The following is a 27,788-nucleotide window of genomic DNA, read 5'->3' on the forward strand; positions in this document are numbered from 1 at the left end:
CCCTAGTCATCTGACCAAACTTCCACTTCTTGTAAGCTTCTTTTTTGTGTTTAAGTTCGCCAAGGACATCTTTGTTAAGCCAAGCTGGACGCCTACCATATTTGCTATTCTTTCTGCACATTGGGATGGTTTGCTCTTGTGCCCTCAATAAGGTCTCTTTAAAATACAGCCAGCTCTCTTGGGTTCCTTTCCCCCTCATATTAGCCTCCCAGGGGATCCTGCCCATCAGCTCCCTGAGGGAGTCAAAGTCTGCTTTTCTAAAGTCCATGGTCCGTATCCTGCTGCTCTCCTTTCTTCCTTTCATCAGGATCCTGAGCTCGACCATCTCATGGTCACTGCTGCCTAGGTTGCCACCCACTTCTACTTCCACTACCAAATCTTCCCTGTTTGTGAGCAGCAGGTCAAGAGAAGCACGGCCCCTAGTTGGTTGCTCCAGCACTTGCACCAGGAAATTGTCTGCAACACTCTCCAAAAACTTCCTGGATTGTTTGTGCTCTGCTGTATTGCTCTTCCAGCAGATGTCAAGGTGATTGAAGTCTCCCATGAGAATCAGGCCCTGTGAACTGGAAACTTTCCCTAGTTAAGTAAAGAAAGCCTCATCCACCTTGTCCTCCTGGTCTGGTGGTCTGTAACAGACACCCACCAGGACATCACTCTTATTGTTCTTGCTTCTAAGCTTAACCCAGAGACACTCAACTGACTTATCTCCAGTTTCATACTGGAGCTCAGAGCAGTCATAGTGCTCTCTTACATACAGTGCAACTCCTCCCCCTTTCGCCCCTGCCTGTCCTTCTTGAATAGTTTATACCCATCCATGACAGTGCTCCAATCATGAGAGTTATTCCACAAGTCTCAGTTATTCCAATCATGTCGTAGTTTCTTGACTGTGCCAGGACTTCCAGTTCTTCCTGCTTGTTTCCCAGGCTTCTTGCATTTGTTTACAGGCACTTGAGATAAGTAGCCGAGTGGCCTACTTTCACAGTATGAATCGGGAGGCCTCCCCTGCTGCACCCTCCTCCTTCTGCTTTCTTGTGGTGTCCCTCTTCCCCACTAACCTTCGGGCTTAGGTCCCCGTCCCCCGTCGAAACTAGTTTAAAGCCCTCCTCACTAGGTTAGCCAGCCTGTCTGTGAAGATACTCTTCCCTGTCTTTGTTAGATGAATCCCGTCCCTTCCTAGTCATCCAGATCCCCCTCCCTGGCCTAGTCTGGTCAGGACATCCCTCAGGATTAGGGCAAAGAAGGTCCAGGGTCCCAAGAGATTGACAGCCATGATGGTGAAACTTGCTCCAGTAGTCGTTTTTAAATTAATTTAAGACTCGGGGGGTGGGGGGGGGAGAAAGAGGGAAGAGAATATTTTCTTTAATGATCCAAAGAGAGTGATAGGTAGAAGTAGCCCATCTCCTCATTATTTTATCCACCAGTTAGGCTTCATATTTTACACAAGTTTTGGTTTGTTAGTTTTTGGACCCATATTTTCTTGTTTACCAAGTGTAATATTAACACAGTCCCTGGATTTTATGTTAGTACACCTTTTTGTTTGAACTAATTTAGTCTGTCACCTCCTTCCCTCCCACATAAACATTATAAATTGTGACATCTTATGGACTTTTCCAATTTTCTTTACAGTTGATAGAGGATGAGAGCATTTTGTATATCCCATCATTACTTTTCCCTTCCATAGAAGGTTTGTACAGATTATTCATTTCATAAGGCTAAAGCAGGAGGGTCTAAGATGGTATGACACAGCTAGCAGACAGGTGGTCTAGGTAGTATGTTTCTTCTTCTACCACAAAGAAATTCCATGTGAAAAGGAGGATAACTGAGTTCAACTTATGCTCCTGAGATCCTAGAAAGTGTAGAGTATTGGATCCCTTCTGAAACTGTGGGAATAACTGCTTAGAACATGACCTCCATTCATTTCTGGTCTCACCACAACCAAGTCACTCTGCTTGTCCGCTGGTCCCGCTACAGCATGAATGAGTGCTGTGGGGCCACACTTCAAATGTGATATAGCGTGTGGGTTATTTTGTTTCCCTCTGTGTGTTTTGATGAAAGAGGGGACCATATGGCCCATGATGAAGTAAGCTATAGAAGTAACACTTAGCTAGAGAAACCACATTATCTTCAAAATATATTGAAAAAAGGATACAAGAACATCACTGACCAATGGAGAGCCATCAGTCCAGAGGTCTAGGCCAGAGAAGCATTCTGGAATATGGATGCTTTCAGGAGTAGAACCACCACTCAATCATTGGAACAATTTACCAACACTCATGGGGGATTCTCCATCACTGGCAATTTTTAAAATCAAGTTTGGATTTTTTTTTTTTTTTAAAAGGAGATGCTCTAGGAATTATTTTGGGGATGTTCAATGGCCTGTGTTTGACAGGTGGTCAAACTAGAAGATTTCAATGTTCCCCTCTGGCTATGGACCCTATGAATGCAAACAGGCAAAATTCCCAATTGCATCAATGGCAGGAGGCAGAGACACAAAATCATCATTGAAGATTGCCCTTAAAAGAATTGAGAGAAACTCCACCTGAAATGCTGGAGCTGAAAACATTTCCCCATCCTCACAGTTGGTGGGGGTTTATCTGATCCACTCTGGAGTTCATTCGTCAATTTTTAAACTTGTACATTTATGTATTAGTCAAACAATGGCTCACTGCAGAAACCATAGTTTCTTCCATAGTTTTTTGTAACAAAATAAACAAACACCCCAAAAAACTCCTATAGCCTTTTATGAAGTTGTAAGTAAGATGTTCGGTTGATGACTTAGTAAAAGTAGTAGTGACCAACAGAGGTAGTTATGTTGTTAAAAGCCATAATATTGACAATATTCCATTATTCTAGAATCTTGTATATAAAACCCACAGTAAGATAACCTTTGAAAAAACAGATTCTTCAAACAATTCCATATTTCCTGTTTTTACTTAGAGTTTACCATAAGATTAAATCTAATGAAAATCTAATCTTGACAAAAACCAAGACAGTAATTATATTCCAAAAGGAGAAGGAAAATAATGTATAAGTGAGATTTATAGGACAAAATGTTAGTACTTAACTGAATAATGGCAAAGTGTTCTCAGTGACATTCACGTTAAAGGCAGAACAAACATGGAAAAGCAGAAAGGTCTTGAGTATGAGAAAAGAATCCTATAGGGCAGCATTAAAAAAAAAGGGGGGTACTGTTTCAGCCATTCTCTCAGTAGCTGCATAGCAAGGAGACTGCTATAGATGCATTTTTAGAGAGTCAGAGGAAAAGATAGCTTCTTCCCTTTGTTAAGGAACACACACCGGAAGTTTACCGGAAAAAGCACTAAATATTTTCCAAAATAAAAAAGTGTTTTCTAATAATTAAGTCTTGACTGTATAGAAAGCAACCACCTGGTGGGTGAGAACTGTTGGCAGATGGCTGTTGTCTTATAAAAGGTATTCAGAGCACAGGACTGGACCTCTCATGCTGATTCTGTGTCATATATATCATGAAATATGTTACAGCTCTCAACTGCACCTGCTACACATGCCTTAGCTAGCTATAGTACTGGAAATGCCCTTCTTTCTGCAGACTAGGCACCTGAGGCTGTGGTGAGAAGGTCAGGCTTAATGTATTCACATGTCATGTACTTTTCTGGCCAGGTTATTTGTGCAGCTGTTGGAGGTTCTCTGCTGCCCCTTCCATATTACTCATCTTCCAGGACAGCAAAGAACAGGATTTTCCTAAAAAAAATTATTTTCTGGCTTATATAAAGAAATCATTTCCTATATTTTGAAAATAGGAAAATCAACATTAATTTTTAAATGGTAAAATTGCATCATGAATCCATAACTAGATTATGCTAATGAAGCTAAGTGGTTTGGGGAAAAAATTGTTCCCATCTAGGCTTGGAAGCCTACGTAAAATCTGCAACACCCACCAGTATTTCAGTTTCTGGGGAACATGCAGCACAGCTACTTTGAACAGATTGCAGATGTTCTTGATGTCATATTTCCAGAAGTGCAGACACTTATTCATAAAGCAGTTAATATTGGCATTAAAAAAAAAGGATAATCAGAGCTAATAATGTCATTGTGGGTTCACTTTGACATTCAGAATCATCTGGTAAGGGAAGCAGAGGAGGCACCATCAAGCCACAGCATAAAAGCAAGAATTTTAGTATTAAGCAAATGTATATTTATTTTCTCTTCTTTTGTAGAAAAAGAATAAATTGGAAAGCTGAACTGTGGCAAATAATTCCTGAAAACTGAAGGGGAAAAAAACCAGCTGAAGTTTTGTTTTTTTGCAGACGGTCAGCAGTGTTCTACTCTAGGCTTCTTTGGTGGAAAAGCTAGAGCAACTCCATCAGTAATTAGGGATTTACTCAGGGTTTACACCACTGTAAGAGGAGAGCAGAAGTTACTCTTATCTTCAGACATGATTGTGACCGAGTAAGTGAGTTCATGCTCTTAGCTTACAGATGCATAAAGCAGCTATGAAAGCCATAATGGGTGACATCAAGATAATTGTTTCACAAAGCTTACACTAACAATACATAAAGGAGCATGTCATGGATCCACTTTCTGCTGGGGCACTTCCTCCTGGCCACTCTGGGGAGTAGCTCCTTTCAGATCTGGCACCCTCCTCTGGCACTCTCTTCACCCATCATCCCCTCTCACCCTGCAGCCCCTCTGGCTCCAGGAGATGCAGCTTCCTCTGTATGACTTGGCCCTCTGCCAAGGTATCAAAATCTTTCAGAGCAAACTGTCCCAGGTAGCTCAATGTCCACTGTCCACTTTGTGTCACTTCCCCAGTGGCTGTAGGGGAACCCAGGCCCACCTTCTATTCCAGGTTCTAGCTCAGGGCTCCTTGGATCGGTCACCAATGTCTCCACTATCCCATACTGTGCTGCTTTTCCCCTGAGCCTTTCCTACCTTTTGGCTCCTGCTCTCTGGGTTTGTCAGTCCAAACTCCCTCCTCCCAGGGAGCACCTGTAGTCTACTTTTCAGAGTGCTACACATGCCTGCTTTTGCCCAGGGAGGGACTGCTTCCCTACAACCCCCTTTCTACTCTCAGCTCCTGGGCTTTACCCAGGCCCCTTTTGTTCCCATCCAGCTGAGCCTTGTTTAATTAATCCCTGCTTCCTGGCTTCTCCTCCAGGTGCAGCCCAGGCAGTTAACAGGGCTAGGTGGCCCACTTAATCCCTTCAGGCCTTGTTTGGGGTGGACTCTGCATCACAGAGAGATAAGCATAAACACCAGAGAATGCTTTCCTTTACTGGATAGGTTTCACAGGGGGGACATTTCCTTCCACCATGGGGGAAATTGCTGTGTGTCTACAATTATATTAGATTGTCTCCCATAGAATGGTGATTTTCCTCAAGTCACAGGGAAGTGACAGGAGAGAGAAAACATCGCTGGGTGAGTAGTTTTTGGAAATAGGGCACTTTATGGAATCGTCGATTTTTTTAAGGACAGAAGAGAGCATTGTGATCATATAATCTGACCTCCATAACACAGGCCACAAGTCATTCTTGAATTAATTCCTGCTTCAAGTCCAATAACTGTGCTTGGACTACAGGCTCTCTTTTAGAAAGACATCCAGGTGGTAAAGAACTTTCATGTACTAACATAAAGGCCTGATTGAGTTCTGAGCAGGGGCTCCCTCCTTCACTGGCAGCTACCCAGGCATAAGTGCTGGAACTAGGGGTGCTGCCACATCCCCTGGTTTGAAGTAACAACAACAATTCAAATACAAGGTTTCTGCCTTCAGCACCCCACTATAAAAATTGTCCCAGCACTAATCTACACAGCAGTTACACAGCAACCTAGACTTGCCTCTGGCTACAGATGGAGTCAGACTTCTTCTCAGGCACCAGGAGTTGTAGCTGGGAGGCTCCAAGAACATGAGCGAGGGAAAGGAGGAAAAACATGCTGCCTTCCAACCAGGAACCCTTAAGTGGCATCTGCCCCCAACAATCACATTCCTGGCTGATTAGTGTGAAACGTAAGTATCCCCTAAGGAGGAGGAGAACTGAAGCCTTTTGGAAAACCATGTGGAGAAATGGAAAGCATTTTTAATAAATATGTTTCCTTCAGTGTACGTGTGATATTACCCTGCCTACATGCAGAGTTAGATCAACTAATATTATTAAAGGAAACCAGGGAAGAAGGGTAAAACAATGAAATAATGGAAGTTAGGAGCCTAACTACTTTTGTGGATCTGGGCCAAAGTCCATCCACTGTTCCTTTCTTCAGTAGCCTTAAGTGTCTTCTGGATTGGTCAGGCTGGCATGAAACCAAAATACACATCGCTACAGGGCTTACATGGAAACAGTACTTGGACTTGACTCTTCAGACCTGAAGTAACAGGATTTGAGTCCTCAGAAATGTTAGTGAGTTTCACCATTCTACAGTAACTGGGAGCAGAATAGGGCCTAGTGTATAAGTAAAAAATATCATCATTTGGGACTGGAATGCTTACTCCCATTGAGGAGTACCATGTTCCAGAAGAAGCCCCCATTGAAATCAATGGTACTACATGCAGATTAAGGCACTCTTCAACATGATGGTTTGGCTCTTTGAGTACACAATCTAATTTTTACATTGTAAGCTCTTTGGCCTACATCTACAAAGGGAATTAGGCACCTAGAAAAATCATAGGAACAACACCACAATCCACAAATCTTGAGTTAGTCACCTTGGCTCCCTGTGTAATGAATGGAGAGAGAGCGGCCTGAGAATGTGATCCACAGCAGCCCGAGTGCTATGTAAGGAGCTGCCTGAATTAGCCCATGGGAGATGCTGGCAAGAGATCTATCCTCAGCCCTACTCCTCTCATGGAGTTTAGTGCAGAGCCCAAGCTGCAGGGAGGCACCTATTTCTGATTGATATCCACAGCTAGGAATCACTGCCCTGGCAGCAGTCAGGCAGCTAAGTCATTAGTTGGGAGAATGAGCTAGGCTCAGGTTTCATTCCACGTTGTCATGGTTGCGGTGCCAGCCTTATAAAACTTTTTAGCCCAGTGGGCACGTGGGATGTGGGAAATACACTTTTAATACCTGCCTCCTGCCCCAGGCAGAGTGGGAGAGAGGACTCGAATAGGGTGTCTCTCTCAGGAGGGTGCTCCAAATATTGAGCTATGGGCTATTCTGATGCAGAGCTCCCTCGGTTTCTCCTGTTGAAGCTATTCCATAGTGTATAAATAATTAAAGAGTGAATGGAGCAGTGGGACTGGACCCTAGCTGCCCACCTTCTAGCTGGATGCCCTAACCATTGGGCTATAGCATTACATTCTCCCTCCTTCTGGACCAATAACCCTTTAAAAATTTATCCAAAGTGGAAGAACTTGAACAAATGGAACTCCCTCAATCTCACATCAGAATATCCCACTACTTAATGGTTAGGACACTCCTAAGGGATAGGAGACCCCTGATCAAATCCTCTCTTCTTCTCCAGCTAAGGAGAGGAATTAACATAAATGTTGTCTTTATTACACAATAATGAGTAAACAAGGTGACTGTTAAGGAAGGCACATTTGTGTAAACTCTTTGGCTTCAATGGAATTGCACTGGAGCAAAACTAGGGGGTAGATTGTCAGGTTTTTTTCAAATATTAAAAGATTAAAGTTCTCTCATGTTGTTAAAGTAGAAGAACCAAAACCAAATAGGACGTAAAAGCCAGGGACACAATATAGACAGCGCTTACCACTAAAATATTGATAATTTCTGCTCAGTTGCTGTATTAAGTGCTCTTTAATACAGATGATAAAATTTAACCTTTCTTCTGCTATCACATACCAAAAAAATGACAATCCTTGGCATAGCAGCTAACACCACTGGAAAGCAGGGCAAAATTCAAATAATGCATTCACTTCAATTAACTTTTGCGGTATTCCAAACAGCAGAATGACTGAATGATCTCTCATAGACACCAATGCCCTCCTTTGCATGCAAACATCCTACAAAGGTATACAATATAGGGGAAGAACAGGGGATCAGATCCTCCCAAGGTGCCCAGTGAATGAAGGGAGAAGTCTGTGCATGTTGCAGGTAGCCAGTAGCTCCGTAAATCCTCCCTTCCTGGGATCCCATACACTATGGAATGGTATTGCTATGGGAGGGAGCAATCAGGACTCATTCTATTTCAAGTGGAACATTTAACTACTGTAGATGATTAAAATCAGTCCCGACCTCACTTCCATTGGTGCAAATTCCTGAGGCTTCAGGGGACGTTGTAACGCAGTAGTACTTTTCCTCATTTTAACAAGCATTCACTGCTAGGCCCAGTCTTCTTTAAGCAGGTTTACATGTCCAAACATAAGCACGTAACAGACAAAATACAGTCCTTCAACTCACCCTTTGTCCTAGGACTCTCACAGTTCTCCCCTCTAGTAGTGTCTAGTAACCCTGCTTCTTGAAATTGTCTAATCCCAGCCAGCTCTACTCCCTTTCTGGAGCACCAGCTGCAGGGTTATACCTCACTGATCATCTGGCCCCTTTTTCCAATGACCCACCAATACTCCTCTGAGTCTACAGCCAGCCCCAATCATTCCCCTTCCTCTCTCCCTTTGACAAACCTTTATAACCCCAGCGGTTGCCAATCCCCCTTTAAGTGGATCAATTGGGCCCACCTGCTCTGACTCAGGGGAACTGCAACTGGTCTGCTCAGGGACAAGCTACCTTGTGACAGACCCATATAACTGAGAGCAGAATTGACCCAAATGTGAATAATACATGTACTATAAATAACTTCACAGAGTCTCAGTCTCTAGCTCTCCACATGTAGGGTCAGAGGGCATTCCTCTCCCAAGCCTGACACCCTTAAGATGGTTCATGATAGTTTTTCAAGAATTGCAGTAGGGAAGCACTCTCTCTGAGCAAACATCGATCTCTGATCATTCAACCTAGTCTCCCTTTTGAGATGATGATGATGCAGAAATAAATGGCTGTGCTTCAGAAATAAAAGCCTCATTCAGTGCATTAACTGGCTGTTTTTTCCTCTAGGAACATTTCTAAAATCCTCTTGGTTCTGCCTTGCACTTAGTTTCTAACAGGAGTTTGTGAACTGTGTTTGACTGGTGAATACACGCAAATGAAAAAGCTGATTGATTCTGACTGAATAATGTCACATTAAATCATGAAAGTGAGATGATGTAGAAGAAAGGTATAAACCTTTCAAGGCAACCTCTTTGCTCATAGTTGGAATTTTGTTTGGAACTGCTTGTGGGGGGGTGGAATTAGAAAATAATTTCAAGGTCTATGCTCAGAAAACTGTAAGCTGAAGCTGATCTGGCCATAGTTTGAAGGCATTCAGTTTCGATGTAAGCTACCCTGTGAAGTCAGGCCACTATAATAAATCTTTGAATTTTTGGTGCCACTTTCCCATAAAGTTAGGACAGTTGTCTGTTTGTCCTATAAATCCTTTAAAATCTTGTACATGTTTAATGGGTGATTTTAAAAAAAAGTTTAACACAAATAGTAAGTTATTTTTCAAATATTTAATTTTGTGACATATTTTTCAAAAGAAATGAAGTTAAATAACTGAATAGATCAACCCAATTAATTTTCCTTCCTAGCATTTTAAGTTGTTTTAAAATAAAGATGAATCTGAAAGAAAACGGGTAACAAATTTATACTTTGCCCCAAAAATCTATTCAATTTCACAACATGACTTTATAATCAGTCTTTGTTGGAGACTGAAAACTGAGGTATATTTACTGATTCCTTTAATCTTTGTACTTATTATGATAGTGGGGCACTTAGTTTATAATTTACAAGTGCATTTTCAAATGTATGTTCAGAATTTTTATAATTTCATGATAACAGGTCTGTTGAATGAAACTTGGATGAAAGTTTGAAATTGAATGATATGCATGTTTTATGCATAGATTGTATCACAGCAAAAATAATTCCTTTGTACCTGAAAATTGGATTTCTGACACAATCTGAGGCTTTAGGATTAAGCTTTTCTTTCAGCAGGTGTTATAAGAAATCATTGAATTAGTGTTGTAATACATCTGCTATGTCATACACTTCATTTCCATTGGACTGTTTCCTTCAGTACATTTTTAGAGGTTTATCCAGTCTAGTTTTAAAATTCCCAGTCAGAGGAGTTTCAGTTTGGACACTATTCTCCTTGTTAAGATTTTTCTGATAGTCAACCTACATTTTCTTTAATATAGCTCCTAAACAATTTCTCTCCAATCCTGTGTTTACACTCTTTTAGTATTTGTACACTCTACATTGCAAGATAGCCTCCTCTTTTCATTGCCTTCTCTTGAAAAAATTATGAGCTCCTCTGTACTGTTACCTTCTGAAGCAATCTCCTAATTTTATAGATTTCTGTCAGAGCTGATCAGGATTTTTGCATGTTTCTTTGTGAGCTTTTCTGTTTAAGTTCATTACATTGAAATTTGCATCCTCATGTTTCCCTTTGATATTCTGAGGTCATTGGTTTTCATTTCACAGGGAAACAAATCTGAGCAAACTTTTTCAGACATTTTTTTTTCTGATGTGGAGTGAGACCTGATGTCATCAGGATGTCATTTGCTACAGGAGTCTATAAATAGCCTATAAATACCTACATGGGGAACAGAAATTTGATAGTAGAGGGATATTCAAATCATACAAATATAACAAGATTCAATGGCTAGAAATTGGACATAGACAAATTCAGACTAGAAAAAAGGTGCAATGTTTTAGAGTGAGGGGATTTAACCTTTGGAACAGTTTATCAAGGTTTGTGGTGGATTCTCCATCACTGAAATTTTTTTAATCCAGATTAGATTTTTCTAAAAGATCTACTTTAGTTCAAATAGGAATTAATTCAGGAAAGACCTTTGGCCTGTATTATCCAGGAGGTCAGATTAGATGATCACGGTGTCCCTTCTGTTTTTACAATCAATGAGGTATAGGAGGAAATTAACTTGGTAGCAATCACCATTCACAAGCCCTGATGCAACCCAGAACAGCACGTTCTTTTTGGAGAGAGAATGGGAAATAGTTTTATTTAAATATTTACAAGATGGTGTTTTATTCCCTAGCCATCCACCTGCTGCTTCTAGACCTTTAGGCAAACCCATTTTTCTCTCCTCGTGCTCCCGTGGAGATGGCCCCTTCCTTTTCTGTTTGTGTGGGAATGGGGCCACCTTGCTGCAAGTGCTTCAGTTATGGCCTACAGCTCAGTTTTTCTGTAGACCCCTTTCCTAATGGAGCAGTTTGTTTTGTTTTTGTTTTCCCCCCTGTTCGGCTGCTTTTCCCTTTGCCTCTCTACAGGCTGGGACCTTTCCTTGCCCTCACAGCCTTTTCAGAACTTTAGTTGATCTCTTTTCTTGGATTGAGGAAAACAACCCTCCCTGCAGCGGAGTTTCCCTTACTTTATTGTCTTTTAATCCTTTTCATTTTATTCTCCTCTCTCTAGTGGCAAGATCCAGTCAGGTCTGACACCGTTTCATACTGAGCAGGGACACAGAAAAGCAAGTGTGGTTTCAACAGAGAATAGTGCTTTCTTAATAATAACCCACAAATGACACAGTCATGACTTCTTCCAGGTAGACAGAGACCTATAGCATAACTCTAAAAACCTTCCAGCGCATTATATAGTGGGGGAAGTTCATTGTCCCATTATCTTCTGAGTAATCAAATCCTCATAGACATACACTTTGTATTTATCTTTCACTCTCTTCTAAAGTCTTAGAAGATGGTCTGTATTACAAATTAATGTTTTGTTCTACAATTTTATGGAAGCTTTCAAAATGTATTATAAAATCCTTGTTAGGTTTTTGGTTGTTTTTAAACTCTCCCTACATATTTGTTAGATTCTGTGGATTAGTTTTTGCTAAAACCTTAGTTTTTGGATATTGCTTTTTTAAATCCCTGTGGCCCCGGATAGGCTCTGTGATGTCGATTATCTAGTCTTGTAAATTGTCCTCTTATTTTCAGGTTTTGTTAGCACTAATCTATGCACTGAAACAGCTTAAATATTTGAATAGGCTCCTTTTACAGAAAATAATCAGTGTGCAATTATATTTTTCAGAGTTTTAATTACTTTTTTTCCTCATACATTCTTCCATGCTGCTTCCTACACAAACATTGTTCCTCAGCTGGTCTACAAAGCTGCTACCATCTCCTTATTTAAACCCTCCTGAAAGAAACTTTTTTTCCAGAGTGACTTCAAAAAACTGGGTATGTTATACCAATACACCTTCAATATAGTGTCTGATTCCTAAAATGAGTATCCAGTCCAACCGTGTATTTGAATTTACTTTTTCAGCCAATATATCTATTTGCACTAAAAGGATGAAACATATAGGTTTAAACATGGCTGTAGAAGTGAGAAAAAATAAAGGTGCTACTTATTCAGTAAAGAAGAGTTGTTTTTCTTCTGTCGCAGTGCTGCCCACCCACTCTAGCTTTGGGCTAGCCATTGCCTCAGTTTCTCCTCACTCAGGTTAAATCTCCTGACTCTATAGCCTAGTTTGGTCATTGCAGTAATTTAGCCCTCCAGCTAAGTCTTTTTTTCTTTTTTTTTTTTTTTTTTTTTTAAAAGTCCACCCCTTCTAGGGTATCCAAACAAACAAACAAAAATCTTCTACCACAGTCTCTCCTTTCTGAGAGTCTGTCTTCTCTTCTCACCCCTTCCTAGACTCCTTTGAGTCTCCTCAGAGTAAAGTCTCCTAGGTTTCCTCCCTGGATTCTCCCTTGGTTTTCCATAAGCTTCTAGTGGTCATTTTCTCCATCTGAGCAGGTGAAATAAGTATGTCACAGATGGTGCTGGGCCCATCGCCTCTTAAAGGGCCAATTACCCCGTGAAAATTTCCTCTGAACACCAAGTATTGGCCTCTGCCAGTCTAGATAGACTAATGATTTCATTCATTACGGTTAATCCTACTCCCTTCTGAATCCTTACCTGCCACACCTATAGTCTCCTGCTCCATCACTTATCACTTTTCCTTCACTTTGCAAAGCTTTTTCCAGTTCAACTTAATTCCTTCTTAGGATGGCTCTCTCTCTCTTCATCTTTGTCACTTCCTATTTCTCCCTGAGCTGTACATTACCCCATCTTCTCTTCCCTGTTTTTCTCCCTCTCTCTTCCTGTACCTTGGCCAAGATCTATTTTCCAGAATTCAGTACATAGTTTCCTTATTCATATTAATTTTGATGACTATAAAAAGTGTTCTTTATTCATGAATCTGAAGAATAGAATGTGAACTAATATGGAGGCAGTGCTGGACTGCAAGTACAAGTGTGATTTTTTTTAACCAAGTCATGACTGTCTAACTGATCTGACATATAGGAAAATCTGGGCAGTTGTCCCATAATACTCCATCAAGGCAAAGATCACTGAAAGTATATGCCTAAGGATTGTCACCAGCAACTGTGGTGCTTAACTGCACAAAGGTATCAGAGGAAAGATCACTTACTGATTCAGTTGCATAGACAGATTGTTCTGTATATATACAGTAAAAGAGCAGTATGGCCCAGTAGTTAGAACAAGAGTCTGGAAGTCAGGACTGTGTTCTGGACCTGACTGGCTGACTATATGCCCATAAGCAAGTCATTTAATATCTCTGTGACTCAGTTTCCCCTTTTCTGTAACCATCTTGCTAAAGCATTTTGCGGTCTTTGGCTGAAGAGTTTTTATAGTTTAAATATATAATTTACATTTTTATTAGCTAGGTTCCTTTTTTTCCCTGTTCTAGTTTTTGCTCTTGCTTTCCTCTTCACATTTCTTGCACCACTGCTGTCACTCTATTTGTATCGATTTACCATAACACTAATGCTATAGCCTTCAGTTTGATGTGTTGAAGAGAGGATGATAGATTCTAATACTGCAGCACCAATCTTTGAGCATATGTATACATGCTTAGAATAATCAAATGAAATTATCCAGAAGATTAATTTCAGTAGTATCTAAAATAGATTATCCAGTAATAGTTTAGCTATTTAGTTATAAAATATGAAACAAATATATATATATTATTACAAGAGAATGCTTTTCAGAATATATAGTCCACTTTTACTTGGAATAAGAATTATGTTAAAATATTATTTAGCATCCTTCTTAAAAGAGAGTCTCAAATGAGAAGTACATAAGACAACAGTACATGAAAAAACATAAGGATATTCAGCAATTTCATGAATAATGAATTATATAAAATGTACCACAATACTATATTTTTTAAATTCAGCAGAAAATATCATATACCAGAATATTCGAGTCAAGATGATAGCATATTTGGGAAGATCAAATTTTGTGTTAATGTTTAAATCAGACATAACTATCCAGTATCTTTCTTTGCAAGATGTCACAGAATTGAAGAAGCAACAGACTGGTATGAGACTGATGATATAAGAATAATGAACTGAATATTTCTCATCTATTTACTCCAGTTTAGTTGAACTCCATGGGGTTGCACCACATAACAGAGAGCAGAATTTAGCCCAACATCTCTATAGATATAGTTCTTTTATGGCTGGTCATAGGACCTATTTTGGTGACCCACCCTCAGAAGTTAATGGATACTATTTAATTCAAAATAAAAATTTTGGTGGCTTCAGAATGTGGCCACCAACTCTTGCTGGTGGCCACTCTGACAAATTTTCCTAAAATACTCCCGCAGCTCCCCATACACCTGCATGCCCCTGCTGCTTCTCTTGATCCCTCCTTCCACCCATTTCCCCAGCCCCTGCTGCATCTCCCAGACTTCCACCACCTCCCTGGGCTCCTCACCATCGCTCCTGAGCCCCACTGCTTCTCCCTCCCATTGTCCCGAGTTCCCTTCCACAGCTTCACACCCCAGGCCCATCCTGCTTCTTGCCTCTTGACCATGGTGCCTGGTATGGTCAGCCTTCCTGATGCCCCACAGCCCCGGTCTGAAGCCCAGAGACGAAGCTAGATGGGGAGCTGAAGCCCAGAGCTTGCCGCCAGAGCCCTGTGGCTGAACCTGGGGGGATGACTGAAGCCTGTTGCTAAAGCCTCGCGGCTGAAGCTTGGTCTAGGGCTGGAGCCCACCTCCGTAGCCCCAAGGCCAGCAGGAAGGCGGGTTGGGAACTCACCGGCCACCTGTGGAGTTGAAGATTTCTCCCCTGCCAAGTGCATACACCAGCCCCACATGTCTACAGAGGTGCTGCCCAGAGCCCCCAGGAGATTGTGCGGTGCAGAGCACGGATATGCTGCTGGCAGCGCCTGCAAACACCAAGCTCATCCAGGAGCAACAGCTGGGTGCTGCGGCCTCTCCCCCTAAATCTCCACCCAGGAGGCTCTGGTGGCCACAGAAAAATCTCCTGGTGGCTGCATGCGGCCACGGTGGCTGCATTTGAGAAGTGCTGATTTAGTTTCAGAGGGTTTTGTGGCTGAATACTCCCTTGCTGACCAAACCATTCTATCAATAGTGTTTAGGGACATCATAATGATCTGTTGTTCTCCACCATCTAAATGTTCTCCTTCCTTGGCTTTATCCTCACACTTCCTAATGGTACACTTAGGACCTGTAACTGATGAAGGAAATGGGAAGATGGCTAGATCAATGGTGATAGAAGTCTTGCTCTGTATCAAGTTGTCGTGGGGCTGTCATGGGAGTTGGGTCACGAATGCTGGGAAGGCAGGGAAAAGCAGTATAACTCCTGATTAGATCCCCCATTGGTGACCCCGACTATTAAACATGGTAATACAGCCCAATGGCCAGAATCAATAAGGCAGCGTGGCCTAGTGGCTGGAATCAATAAAGCCACCCACCTCTGTGGGGTAATGTGGCCTATTGGCACAGGGGGAGTGGGGTGTCACCAAAGGGTCTGTGGTGCCCGAGATGGGGGGCTCATATCCTCCCTGCTCCTCCTAGCCCCAGCCCAGGGCCTTGGCAGTGGCGGGGGGGGGACTTACCACCAAGTCGGCAGGGATCCTCCCAATACATGCTGACCAGTTTCCTGATTCTCCCACCACTAGCACAGTTTAAGTCCCCTGGGCTGCTTTCTACCCTGTCTTCCATGGCGATGATCCATGATGCCCTGGGGCCTCCGAGATCTTCAGCCAGTGCCACTCCTGGTGTCTTGGTCCCTTTTTCAGGTTCGTCTGCTCAGCTGGAATCTGCCTGAGGCTCAGCATGGCTTAGCTCCAGGGTCAAAGTCTGTGGCAGCCCCCTGGGAGAACCGGCAGTCTGCACCCTTCCTCTTCAGCAGCCTGCCTAGACTGAGCTGGATGGCTTCCTCTTGTACCTGGCCTCCAGGTTCAGCATTCCCAGCAGAGGCAGAGGGGCATGGCCACCTCTGCCTGCAGTGCATCATTAACCCTCTCTGGGCCAGGCCGGGGCTGGTACATCCAGTCACACAGACTGCTCATAGAAGAAAGAATTCTTTCCAGTGTTACAATGTGGCCATGCAGAGGTTGAAGAAAGATTGCTTCACTACTGTTGCAGCATCCACAACTTTCAGTCAGAAACATTGGCCCTTAGGTGGTCTCAAATCTTGTCACTGGTGGCCATGTTATTGGTTATGTTCTGTCATTGCCAAATCTGTATATCCATCTCTATTGAATATTTATGACAGTTATGATCATTTAATGGGTACATTAAAATCCCTTTATTCTTTTCACGTAACAGTTTCTAAATCACCTGCCTTATTACATTTCCTCTTCTTCCAGCAGCACCACAGAGTGAGTAAACAATATTTTTATAGCTGTCAGCATTTTTCTATTTTCTATTATAAACACTATGAAAAGCCCAATTTAAAAAAATAGCAAGCATATCCAAAAAGGATACATTTCAGACACTTCTACAGTTTGAAGACTATTATCTGTAAATTCTTTAGTTCACAATAGCTCAATAGATATTTATTTGCTTACTATATCAACCTCTACTTTGTCTGCAAAAAAATGTACCTGTATCAAAAGCACCTTTCAATAAGTGCGTGACTACAGTGAAACAGAAATGAAAAAAAATGTGGACACTGCCTTCTTAGATACGCTTTCCCATCTTAATTTGTTTATGTGGTAATCTAAATCATTAGTGGGATCCTTACATAATTTTCTCCTATAAGTAGTGAGAATCCAAACACAGCTTCTGAGATGCAATTAGATTCAAGTTCAGATAAAGACTTGTAGGTACTACACAGTATCTTACTATTTACCCTTTTGAACTTCCTCTAAAGAATTGGTTGCTGTCATACTGAGTGACCTGATTTCGAGAGGTACATTCTATTTACATCCATGAATTACATCACAGCATTGGCCAGTGATGATTGGCTAGTGCTATATCATCACTCTGCAACACCACTTGTTAAAAAAAGATTACTTTCTGGAGAAATGCAAGGACATTACTACTCTTCTGAATCATAGAGTTCTTTACCATGGGTAACTTGAATATGCTTGGTGAATCCATAGAAAGCCCAGTATGCTCTGCACTGTGTACACCGTGATCTCTACACAGAGATCATTTTACAAAACTCTCATTTACTTCAATAGGAGTCAAACTGGGTCAAAGCTGAGCACTTTTTTGAAAATCCTATCCAGGATCTGAAACAGTTCTGAAGAAAATGTAAGTTTACTTTTGTTGCATGCTTGAAATTAATGATTTGAGATTGTCAAACAACAGGCTCAGATGGAATTATTTAATCAAAGGTTGACGATTTGAGATGAGTACAGAACTATACAGAATAAAGAAAGAAGGTATACATTACCCCGCTTTGTAAGGTAAAGAGCTGGCCTCTGTATGTCTCTCTTCTGTAACTGATGGGATGCAGGCAGTTTGCTTTCCCCAACCTAACTTTCAAGCCCTCTCCTCTTTTTATATAGTGGGGGGAGGAAAGAAACTCCTTTTTGGAGGAAAAATTGCTTTCCCGTGATTAATTTCATAATGTGTTCTGTTTTTGTCATTTTTGTGTTACCTAATTACTTATTGAATTTCATTTATGGTATTTTTAAGTTACATAATTGATAAGCTAAAAGTAATTTTAATCTAGTCACTATTACTGACAGCTGTGACAACCAGCAGTTCTTATTGAGTTAAAACATCTTTCAATGGATCCTTATTTCATTCATTACAGAAAACATGTGCAATAACAAGCATCTCTTATCAATCATAGAACATAATTAAATCATAGGCTCCATTATCAATCACCCAGTCTTGTTTATACCATACTTCAGTAGACACTTATCAGTTTGAGGGGTCCTTTCCCTAGACAGCTATATTCCCAAGACTTGGAGGCACCACCAATATTGAAGTACAGCCCAATACTTGATCACATGAAGTGCCTGAATACAGGTCACTCACAGGTTAAGAACCAACTCTCTGGGCCTTAGAATTCAGACAGACATACTCTTTGCTAATATTGTAAGAGATTCTGGGGGAATAGATAATATGCTAATTTAATATACAAGAAAAAGAGGAAAAAAGGTTTAATATTTACTAGCAGGTATTAACACTTTCCAAATTGATATAAAACTGACAACAACAGATAATTTAGGGAATTCATAAAAGCCTACAGACTCTTCTACTTCCAGGGCACTAGTCTGAACCAAGCCCGAAAGAGTAGGCATCTGCTGTTGCCGTCCAATTGCAGTTCGGTTTCATAGTTGAAATAAATTTGATGTTTTCGATTCAGTTCCTGTTGTCAACATCGTGAAAACCAACACAACTCACATTGTCAGGTATCTCATAGGCAGTCTAATGAGAGAGGATTCTGATTTAGTGGGCATGGAGACTCACCTATCTTCTTGCTTTACCAATGATGCCTCCAGATCGAGGCACATTGGTGGAAGAGTGTGAAGGAAGCTTGAACTGCTGCTTTGCTTGCTTTACCTATTGTGTGGCAGATGGAGAATTTCAGTCTAAAATCAAAGCAAAAATATAATAGTTAAAAACGTGCATACGGTTGGTGGCAGAGGGCAAAGGTTTACAGACTAACCCAGTGAACAGTTTGCTTGCAGAACGCTACAAAATTTGCATGTGATATAAATTATGATTGTAATTGCTATGGTATTTGAACTTGAATCACAAGAAGTAGTAATAAAATATTCTTTGGATATTTCTGGCTTGGCCAGGAAGCAAAGTAATGGAATTGCAAATGAAATCCTAATTTCATAAGATACCCATCCTGATTTTCAAAATCTCTAACCGAAACCTTTCCAGTAATTACTAAAGTTGTGCTACAGACAAGTAAGGAAGTGCTTGTTTGAAGGGCTTACACTCTAAATAATACTGAAGTGATAGTCCATGCAGTTAACTGTGTGGGGGTTATTCATAGGAGATCTTTAAGGAACTGTCTGTTCAGCATGAATATTAAAAAGATATCATGGATAAGTGCTGTACTTTTGGAACAGAATCAAAACTCTTGACATTTCCCCCATTGCTGTCACTAATTTATGTAGTTGGCTACTGGGATTAATTCTTTCTTCCCTGCACTCCTGCTGTCAAGAATAAACTCAAATCCAACACATCACTGTCCTGTTATAAATAACGTCTCCCATTTTAACCCAACCAGCGTTTGTTAATTTACTTAAACACTCTAAGAAAAAAAAAAAAGTGTAGCAATGAAGGCATAAATTTAGAATGTCTACATTTGGGAAGAGGATGCACTTTAAACAGGAGAAGATCAAAGAGTCAAATATAAACAAGACATTAACAAAAACTGCCCCGTTAATATAAGAGGCACATTTATGTGAACAGAGAAGTTCTTAGAATTTCTTATTTTATTTCAATGTATTTAATTTGGGGGGAAATATAGTTAAACAAATTTTGGTGCAAGATTAATTTTAATGGATCTCCAATATTTTCAAACGAATACATTTTTAATACAATTTAGTACATTTTTAATGCAATGATATATGCATATTGCACTGAAGATGGGCTGAAAATTCTTGTATCCAAGAAGAAAAAATACTGAGTATGATCTAATGAAGCACTATATATCTAAAATTATTTAAGCACAAGGTGATTGTTATAAAGAATTTCAGCTAGATACTACTTCATTAAATCATACTCCGTTTTTATTTTTTTCCTCTTGGATACAAAAATATTTGGCCCATCTTCAGTGCTGCACACTCTTTTTGTTAACACTGTTCAAGCAAACTAACCAATGCTGCTTAGATTAACTATGAAGGATGCACTTAGTGCCAATTTTATCATGTGGACACATTTCCAGGAGGAATTGGACTGGCACCACTAACTGTTTTTTCTACAGAGGGTAATAAATAGCCATCAGATGATAACACATTTCAGTCTCTGCCAACAAAAGCCTGGATTCAAACCAGCAACCTAGAGGAGAGATTAAAAATTGTGTTATCCCGTTATTAATCCCCCCAAACTGCTCAGTGATTTTCACTCCTCATGACCTTCACTTTAAATGCTCTTCTTCAGGCTAAAATGAAATATCCAGTACCAACAAGTCAACAATGAATGGTTATCCCCAAAATGCCCACGTCTACCCAATGGCACTTCAGAGCAGCAGAGACCCTCCTGTTTAGATTTTCTTCACAATACTACCATTCTGCCTTTTTTTTTTTAAATCAAACTAACAACTTCACATGAGAATTGGGAAACAATGCTGGAATTATGAAAATAAATTACAGTGAAAATCATGCCTAAAATGCAAATGTAGTGGATACCCTTAAAATTCATACCATTGTGAATAATTTGTTTATAGTGGAATTCTCCATTATGTAATAGGTAATTTTGCTGCAAATGTTAAACTTCTGAAACAGCATAACTTGAGTGTGGGCATATTCGGGGAACATCAAATACTCATGAGTTCCTCTAATTTCTGACGAACAGCAGCATAAGATATACTAGGCTGTAAGGAAAGAAAATACAAGAAATTATTAGTTTAAAAAATTAAATGGAACTTTAAATAGCTATCCTAAGGCTATGAAAACTCAACAGGTATAAGATGTGGTGCAATGGCTGAAGTACAACAGCACTAAAGGTATGAGCTGAAATAGTTTAGATAAGAGCCAAATTAATGCCTTGTTGCTTAGCTTTCTAAGGGGATTCAGGACTCAGGCAGGGCCACTTCTCCCTCCAGCATCCCCCCCAGGCCCAGACTTGTGCTGGGGAGACCCTTCCCCACTCTGGGTGGTGCCTCCTCTCCAGCCCGTTTGCCATATGGCCTTGGGGAAAAAACGCAGTGAGGAACCATAGGAGCAGCTGCAGAAGCAGGAATTTTTGGACATCTCAGAGAACTTTCTAGAGTTTTGATTGGACTGTCTTCTCCTGTTCTGATTGGCTGGTTGTGCCAACCCTCTCTTTCCCTCTCCTTTAGTCTCTTCACCTCAACTTCATTAAGAATAATGGTAAAATCTTTGCCAGTAGGTATACACTAGGGCTAGAGCTTATTTGGAAAAAGATTGGTGGTCTGTGAAAAAGAAAAAAAGTATTTTGCTAAAGGTCTTAAATCACAAAACTAAGGAGGGGAAAAGACTGTGAAGAAGGTGAGAGAATGAATATATAAAACACAGTTTGATTTTCTTTGTCACTGGCTTTTACATAGGGTGGAAATTTTAGTTTTTCAAAATTCTAGAATATTAGTTATTTCTCAAAAAAAAAAAAAAATGTTCCAGTTTCAAGATTCAATTCTTGAGAATTTTCAACATTTTCAACCAGTGTAAAGAGTTAATGGAGTAACAGCTCCTAACAGCAGGACTGATTCTGAACTTTAGCCTAAAATTCAGACGTCCATCATCACTTGATATAAAACAACTTTTGAAGAGTATGTCACAAAGATATAATGAACTAATCCAGTGAGATTCATGATGAAAGGCACTCCTATAGAGTCCCACAACTGCAGCAGGAGGGATGCAGAGAGCACAATAAAACAAATGGTGTTGCAAAAGCCGGTGAGGTAACCACTGTTTTACCAGCCATATAGGAGAGAGTTAAATTTTGCATTACATCCTTTGATTGGATTAAATTAAGCCAAATCAGATAAAGTATGTGATATGACCTATATAGTAGTGTGCTTCAAACAACTTTTCTACAGCACAAAGGGGAGCCATAGAAAGATACCCACTAGATACACCCAGCAGATGGGAGGAAGGGGAGTTACTTGAATTTCTTGAGATGGAATCTTATGAGGTGAAAAAGATTTTTCAAAAGGGAGAAAATGAAACACATAAAAGAAACAACCCCCCCCCCCAGAACTCTTCTCTTATGTTCACAGCATACACACAGAAATTAGATTAAAATACATTACTAATCTTGCTGGACATTAGGTCTTAGAATTCAGGCTGATGACCCCAAAACAGAGAGAGAAAACAGGTGCTCAAGGCACAACTCACCCCAACTTGCTTTAAGATGGCTCTTTCCATACTGATTCTGACTGCATGTCAGTTCCAGAGCTCCCAGCCTGCAAGCAGGATCAGAAAATCCCTTCTTCTGCTCTTAAACTGGCAGTTTGCAATTCCAACACAGTTCTCAACATACCACACTTTCAACCCAAAGTACATTTCTCTTTCTGTCCCCCAAGATATCTTTTGAACTTACCGTTTGGAAAATATATATGAAAACAGGATAAAATGCAAGCGAAATTGGATATACAGTTTATCATCAATCTATCTAAATTGCTTTAGAACACAATCTGATACAAAGTATTGTTTATGTATAGTTGCTGCAAAATATTTACCATGATAGCTGAAGCTCAGATCAGGTAGATTGTTTCACAAGTCTTTGGAGCAAACTGGGCTAATTTATACTTTTATGTTGAAAACCCATGCAGTTTGCACTCTCATTATTTTGACTGTCTGATTTTTCTCTTGAAGTTTGAATGCTCTTTCAAAACGAGGACAAAGTAAAGCTCTGTCTAAGTTCCTCCTACAGTTGTGGGCACCAGTGTATCTGAACACTTCAAAAGAGTAAATTCCTTCTACCTTGCATCCTGACAAGAGGTAAACTCAGGGGCTTGTTTGATTGTTTGTTTTTATTATTATTGAATAGGAAAGAGTGGGAATGTTGTTCTGAGTGAGACCAACTGGAAAGCTAGAAAGTTTGGACAAAGAGCTGTGCATAGAGAAAGCTTAGTGATTACGAACAGCCATACTGAGTTAAACCAATGGTCCATCTAGCCCAATATCCTGTCTTCTGACAGTGGCCAATGTCAGGTGCTTCAGAGGGAATGAACAGAACAGGTAATCATCAAGTAATCCATCTTCTGTTGCTCATTCCCAGCTTCTAGCTAACAGCGGCTTCGGACACTTCAGAGCATGGTTTTGCATCCCTGCCCATCCTGGCTAATAGCAATCAATGGACCTATCCTCCATGAACTTATCTAGTTCTTTTTTGAATCCTGTTATAGTCTTGGCCTTCGCAATATCCTCTGGCAAAGAGTTCCACAGGTTGACTGTGCACTGTATGAAGAAATACTTACTTTTGTTCATTTCAAACCTGCTACCTATTACTTATTTCATCTGATAGTGAGTTTCACAGTTTTGGTTTGGCACCTGTGAAGTCTCTGTCCCCCTTACAGTCATGAACCTTGACCTCATTGTTGATAGTTTCATAGTACCAATGGATGCAGCTGTTGTGGGAGGTCATGGTTGCAGAAGTAGGACCAATTCCATGCAATGCTTTGAAAACCAGGACAACATCTTGAACTAGGTTCTGCTCATTGGGTCCCAGTGCCGACAGGTGCATTACAGAGCGATGTTTTCTCAACAATACATGTTGCTAAGCAGTGAGCTGTTGAATTTTGAACTAACTGGAGTTTTTACGGTACTGAGCTTCATTAGTAAATTTACAGAATTTCAATAATTGAGCCTAAATATGATGAAAGCATAGGGTCACAGTGGATAGACCTAAATTTGATTGGATTGGGTACAAACTTCTGATGAACTTCAGATATAAGTAAGCATTTTTGTCATCCTCGCTTTTTGGGTATCCAAGTGTATTGCAGAGAGTCTAAAAGTAGTCCAGAATGGAGTTGTCATGAAAGGGAATGGTTCTTCAAAATGCTTCCCTCTTCATATTAGCAACATCTCAGCATTGTCCAGGTTAAGTTTCAGGCAACTGCCCTACCTCCAAATGATAATCCCCACAAAGTATTGAGAAATCTAAAGGATGACATAATTATACCAATGTACAACCAGAAGAGTGGTTCTTTACACCTACCTTGTGCAGGTGTAAATAATTATGTAAAAGCCATGGTTCCTGATGTGCAGTTTGAGGCCCAAGACTTCTCCATGGATATCAATAGAAATTTTCAGTAGGAGTAGCATGGGACCTGAATGTGAAACCCAGCTGGGAAAACACTTTGTGGCTTGACTGGAGAGCAACTGAGGGAATGGACACCTTCTGAGACTTACAATGATGTCTTTAAACTTACAGGAGACTAAGAGACCAAAGAGGCCTCTTGAAGGAATAGCTGACCAGACTGTTCAGAAGGAAGGGATATTGTACTTTGCACTTTGAAAGGGGGTTCTGATTTGCTCATTTCCATAAAGACACAAGGGATCACCCATCCTTAGTTATTTGTTTCAAATTCTCACATTAATGACAAGTAATGTTAATAAAACAAGAGACACAACAAAAAAGAACGGAGGAAATAATTTGTTTGGGGGAGAATAAAATGAAGTCAAGTGTCTTAGAAGACTGGGTATAGATTTCACATCACTACTACACCACAAATTAGGCATGGTGAAAAGTTTCATGTCCAGAAGCTATTTTAATTTTGACAACCTGCATCTGCTGGCAACAAAGTCTCTCTCTTATGTCAACTGCATCATTTATCACATGGAAACATTCCAGTATATTATGAGAGAGAAGCCTTTATGAAAAGTAGGTCGGAGAGTTTTTTGGGGTTTTTTAAGTCTACAATTCAAATAGTGAGCTATGGTAAACCTGGAACTCCACTTGGCATACCTAAATTCTGAAACCAAATGTACATGCTAAACAATGTAGAGCACTACTGCTGCATATATTAAAGAATGATGCTAATTAAAGAGAGAGAGGACCATAGTATTTTTATTCCTTTCTGTTTTTCTCTAAATAAACTGTGAAAAGATTAAAATCAAGAATGATTGTAGATGATCCCAGAGTAGGAGGACAGATCAATGGCCTTCTAACCTCAGCTTCCCAAATCTGCCACCCAACTGTAAAGAAGATCATACAAGAATTTCAAATAAAGTGAAATGTCAACAAAAAAAGGCTCTGGGACAATACCACAGCTGTAACAAAAGTTTATGATTAGATATGAGAGAATGGTAGATGTTTATCTTCTCAAGTGTTTTTTTTAATTTTATATTAATTTTGATTAAAATATGTTGATCCTTTTCTGGTGACTTCGCATGACTCTGAATACTTGAGCTTTGCTGGTGCAAACACTCAGAGTTGGTTGAGAAATGTTATTCTTCACAAAGAATTTCAACAGAAACAAAATACTTTTTTTTGATGTTTCCACAGATATATTTAGTTTTCTGAGAAAAATAAGCCCAAAATTAAATTATTTTAGTTGACAAAAACCAAAAATTGTTCACTTAAGTCTGACGCCACCTCCCATTTTGTCCCCTTTCCTATTTCCTTTCCAATAATTTAAAGGACTTATGACCAAGCAGCCATAGAGACCCCTGCATCAAGCAATCCTGGCTACAGTAATAATGAACTCAGTCAAAAAGTCCAGTGACATCATCACCATCTGGCTGTCTGTGTAGGGAACGGAGAAGCATCTGTCCAATAGGGAATGAAATCAATGTCCTGATACTTACAGAAAGTCTATTGGGTTCAAACAGTTTACCCATGGTATTAATTTCTTTCCCCAAAATACATCTGCAGCTGCTCCATCCACTTCTCAGAAAATCTCTTTTCAGATGGCAGTAGGAATACACAAAAGACCAAGGACCCCAACCTGCCAAATCAGATCCTTTATCATTGCTGGAATTCTAATTAAGTGAAAGTATTAAAGAGCATTGTGATTCTTTTGTTATTTCTGCTGTGACCTAGTGGGAAATCATTGGCTGTGATGATTACTTTTTGGAGACAGCTACCATTCCACTTCGGAGAGTAAAGACATCAGCACAGGGTTACAACACTTAATTTTCTCTTTGTTCTTCACTCTTCACGTTTGTGTAGCTTACTCCGTTAGCTCCACTGGGTTGCAGGAAACAGAGCTGAAAAGTAAGTGGAAATAATCTTATGTTTCCCTGATGTCAGTGGATGAATCAGTCTGTAGGGGTGAAATCTTTCAACATCACTGGAAGCAGTGGGCTAAATTATCTGCTAATTCAAACCTTGAGCAATTCCACTGCAGTTAGTAGGACTGCACAAGGTGTAAGTCTGTCCAGAATGCAGCCTAATGTGTTTTATTATACTATTTGCTTGAGATTTTTTTTTAAATGGTGCAAACAGCTAGGAGGGTCATTCACTCCTGGTATTTCTTTCAGGATGCCCCGGGAATCTCAAAGGCTGCCACTGAACTCAGGCCATCTCTTATTTAGGGAGCAGTGCAAAATCAAGTTCACTTTTGTTGCAGTTTCTGACACTGTCATCAATTGGAATTAATATAGATTATTTGGAAAGCTGTAGCCTATTATGTGCAATAAATCAAACAGGCCAAACTGGCAGAATTTACTGACTACATAGACAGTAGCTTTTTCCATCTGAAAATAGATATGCACAATTTTGTTTCTATTGTTGTTTACATGGGGAGAGCCATTTCACATTTTGATTGCATCAGTATGAATGGAACAAAGTAAAAAGGATTTAATTGTAAGGCCTTTCACACGGTTAAAATTTTTAAAAGAACATACTTGCTTTACAAGGAGAAATGTATCAGTTTCTGTAATTATTTTTGGTGTACTCTGAAGCAAGTCTTTATTTTCCACTTCAGATTATGTGTCCAGTGAGCATCCAGCCCTACTGGACCCTAAATCATGGCATCTAGAGGTTTTACCAATGTACCATGGATGATCCTAGATTTGGTTCCACCTGTTCATCTGTTGGATTTTACTGACTCCTACCACTGGGAGAAAGAGGGAAACTTCAGCCAGCAACATGACTGCACCTCTAATCCAGCATTTCCAACCAGACTTTAGATGGACCAGGTACTGCTTGTCTAAGAAAAAACACAAAATTCTAGCCTGCCAGCTATCATCCTCCACTTACTACCAGACCACAAATGGGACATCTGTTCTTCTTCTTCTCCCCTTTTTCCTATTTGTCTGTTTGTTTAAGGAAATTGACTTGACAAAACTCACAGCTTTGTAAATTCTCTGAAAGTGTGCTGATTGTGACATTTTGCTATTAGTTAGGAAAAGGAAAACAAAACGTGTTTCTAGTTTTGCTGAAGACTGGATAAATAAAGCAGAATGATTAAAGTATGGTTACTGAGACCTAGTCTGCACTAGACAGTGTTTGCCAGTCTAGCTAAACCAGTATAACTGTACCAGCAAACTCTCCTAGTGGAGCTGCAGCTTATACTGGCAAAATCATTCTTTTCCCAGTATATCTTATATCAGTTCACTAAAAAACAAAATAAAACAAAATCTAAAAAAAACCTTTAAAAAAGGACTTTTCGATGGTATAACTGCATCTACTCTATGGCTTTTGCCAGCATGTCGGTGAGATGTGTGACTTTTTAAACACCTTTCACCAACATAGCTATGCTGAGAAAACATGTAAGTGTGGACTACACCTGAAAAGTTAATGCCAGGACTGTGAAAGGAGCCTTGAGACCACTTTGTGGTGTGTAAAGGTAAGATCCAAACAATCCTTAAGATATGCCAGTTGCCAGTCTGATTACTGGATTTAAGAAAGCAATTTTAGAATGTTTTGAAACCAATTACTAGATACGTTTAGTTTTGATTATTAATCCTAGATAACTATTTTATTACATAAA

At 40.0% G+C, this 27,788-nt stretch overlaps 1 long non-coding RNA gene across 1 annotated transcript; it reads left to right on the forward strand.

Moving 5' to 3' along the window:
* Positions 1-5,270: 5,270 nt before the first annotated feature.
* Positions 5,271-27,371, forward strand: LOC137155605 (uncharacterized). The gene is made up of 3 exons (XR_010920571.1): positions 5,271-5,397; positions 8,982-9,141; positions 26,781-27,371. It is a non-coding gene; the product is annotated as an uncharacterized lncRNA (long non-coding RNA).
* The last annotated feature ends 417 nt before the right edge of the window (positions 27,372-27,788 follow it).

This window comes from Emydura macquarii, unplaced genomic scaffold (genome assembly GCF_026122565.2).
Source record: "Emydura macquarii macquarii isolate MOO-44397 ecotype Brisbane River unplaced genomic scaffold, CSIRO-AGI_Emac_v2 contig_1363, whole genome shotgun sequence".
NCBI classification, from domain to species: domain Eukaryota; kingdom Metazoa; phylum Chordata; order Testudines; family Chelidae; genus Emydura; species Emydura macquarii.